Raw genomic sequence first — 3,013 nt, 5'->3', positions numbered from 1 at the left:
TCGTTCGTTGTGATAAAGCCAGCTGCCGCCGCGCCGCGTGCCTGTCTAGCTGGTGTGTTACGCCGCAGGGCGGTTATACTGGCTATACTAAACAGATACAGATACAGAAGACTGTACATACTAAACCGATCTTATAGCTCCTTCTACCTCCGTTGATCTATATGAAGTAACTAAAAATGAAAACATAAAAATGCAAACATTGATAGGCACGCAGCAACTCGTTTATTTGTCAAACCACTAATTTCCACACCATCATTGGTTAATCTGCTAATTGTGATTGACAGCCGAGTTATCAATGATATGCTTTGCATGCATGCTAGGTTGCAGTATAGGTTTGCTGGTGGGTTTTATCTATCAAGGTGATGTTATTTGGTAACGCCTTTCGTATAGAGCCAAGAGCTACGGACAGGATTGGAATTAAGGTCCATATAAATATAGCATATCAAATTTCCATTTATGTCGTCAAGTCTTAAAATACCACCGCGTATTCTAACACCGCCATATTTTTCCGGGTAGTGAATTTTTTTGCCATTGGTATGTAAATTCACACCATCCCCCCTACTTTAAGCCCAACTTAAGCTCCCGTGTGGCTAATTTTTCATCCTTCTCATCAAGTATCTCCAGGAGTGACTTCGAATGCTCCAAGGCCTCCCTCGTTTCTTCTTCTAAAAAAAAAAAAGAAATCCAATCATTGAAATCATTTTGTAAAATTCTCACTGATTCTGCCTAAGCATTGTCCTCTCGACAGATAATGCATTCAATAGAAAATTAAAGGCCTTGGGGAAAGGGGGGGTGGGGCTTAATTAAGCCTAACTTAGGCCGTGTCTATACGGAATCACCCAAACCGCGATTCGGGAAACTCACATTCCTGACATCTGGTCCACGTGCCACACACACCTGCGAAACCGTGTCCGAACATAATGCGCTTGAGCTACATTTATTGCTGTTTGATGATAACACGCAAGGCGGCGTGTTATTAATGTCAGAGGTCAACGACCTGCTTGCTGATGCCCCCCTCCCAGCGTATATCTCGACCGAATGCCGACGTGGTCCCGCCAGAGGCGGTGAAGCTCGCCCTAGAACGGACACATTATTTGACCATTACTGCTCTTTAAGTTGCTGCCACGTAAAAGTTGGTATTGCATATAAAAAAGGAAATATCACTCCGTAATCCATGACCAGGCGAAGTCACATTGAAATCACATTGCGTTCAGACGCAAATCGCGATGCGGGGAAACCGATTTGAAACCACCTCTAGAAGTGGCTTGGGATCGAGGCGCTTTCAATGTGATTTCGGAGCGTTCAGATGGAGCCACTTGAAACCGGCTTCGGGGTAAACCACATGTAAACCGCCTTGGGTGATTCCGTATAGACACGGCCTTACTGTCACATTGAAAGATTCTACAACTCTATGAAGAAAAAAACAAAGACTAGAAAGGCCAACATTTGCTCAGGAGCAAATATAGCACATTTCACCCATTCTTGTTCCTCGTTCCAAGTTTTTCTATTCACTATCCAATCCATACCGTCCTGCATTTGCTTGTTGTCGTTCCATAGAACACTGTATCTGTTTGATTATCATAAGTTTGATCACATTATCCCAGAAGCCAATCAGCAAGGATTTAAACCTACTTTCTGACCGACTTTCTCATCTCCCGCCTGATGAGAAAGTAGGTCATGTGTGCCAAATATGGTCATGCATGCCACTTGTGCTAAATATGGTCATGCATGACCATATATGGTAAAAACCCTAATAAAACCATTTTAAAATTTATACATCCAAAAAATGAAGAAAAAAAAAAACATCGGAGGGTGTTTGACCTCTTTACCTCCATACCAAATTTCAGGTCACTTAGTCCAAAAATGAAGATATTTAATCCATTTACCGAAAGAAAACGGCAGGAGAAGGAGAAACATTACAATACATTTCACCCATAGTGTGGATGAAATGTAAAAATATATCTCTACCGACAGAGATTCTACATGATACGTACCGGTTAAATCCCTCTTTTGTGCGGGACGCTTCCGGACCATTCTGGTCTCTGAGTTGTCAATCATGGCGGCCACAACAAGCGTGACAGAAATCAGCAGACAGACAGACAACTTCATCGTGTCGTTTCATCAACTGTTACGAGAGGAAAGGTCACAGAACGCTCATCTCTAGGGTACTTTTTTTGTTTGTACCAGACGACGTTTAAGTCTACAATTCTATCGAGAATTCTTACCTTTAACAGATGGGTTTAACAGCAACACTTGAGTGTTTTATTCTATATAGATAGTCTCAAAGTCTAGCAGTTAAGAAATTGCAGATGACAGTTTTTTGTTGCCAAACAAATGTACTCTGTCAGCACACTGAAAGAACATATAAGATGTACGATCTTGGCGGAGTAGCAAACCCAGTGCAGATGACAAATATTACCTTAGATAGTTGTAGTAAAGATCACGCTTCTGGCTTCTTAAAATGCAGCTTGATACTGATATAAGCAGGATATGAAGATGATTTAAGCAGGCGAAGACGAGATGAATATGGATACTGAGATGGTCCTGTGATGTTTGTTGGAAAACCGGTACAACTGCCTAATTACCACATCTGCTCTCTGTGAGAAAATTGCCTGGTTAAAACAAACAGACATGTTAGACGGTTGTGGTGTGTGTGTGTGTGTGTGTGTGTGTGTGTGTTTGTGTTTGTGTGTGTGTTTGTGTGTGTGTCTCTGTGTGTGTGTATTTGTGTGTGTATGTGTTAGTGTGTGTGTGTGTGTATGTATGTGTGTGTGTTAGTGTGTGTGTGTGTATAATGTGTGTGTGTGTGTGTGTGTGTGTGTGTTAGTGTGTGTGTGTGTGTATACTGTGTGTGTATGTGTGTTTGTGCGCGCGTGTGTGTGTGTGCGTGTGTGTGACTGTATGTGTGTGTGTGTGTGTGTGTGTGCGTGCGTGCGTGCGTGCGTGTGTGTCGTGTGTAGTTAACTAATTAAAATGCTCTCTAACNTACNGGATACACACTCATCTCATGCCT

The 3,013-nt window shown here is 42.2% G+C and overlaps 1 long non-coding RNA gene across 1 annotated transcript; it reads right to left on the bottom strand.

Moving 5' to 3' along the window:
• Positions 1 to 600: 600 nt before the first annotated feature.
• LOC109486200 lies at positions 601 to 2,560 on the bottom strand. The gene is made up of 3 exons (XR_002141177.1): positions 2,420 to 2,560; positions 1,995 to 2,125; positions 601 to 665 (listed from the first exon to the last, which is right to left on the bottom strand). It is a non-coding gene; the product is annotated as an uncharacterized LOC109486200 (long non-coding RNA).
• Positions 2,561 to 3,013: the final 453 nt, after the last annotated feature.

This window comes from Branchiostoma belcheri, unplaced genomic scaffold (assembly GCF_001625305.1).
Source record: "Branchiostoma belcheri isolate BF01 breed outbred unplaced genomic scaffold, Haploidv18h27 scaffold8, whole genome shotgun sequence".
Lineage (NCBI taxonomy): Eukaryota > Metazoa > Chordata > Leptocardii > Amphioxiformes > Branchiostomatidae > Branchiostoma > Branchiostoma belcheri.
This window is presented reverse-complemented; position numbering and strand designations above follow the sequence as displayed.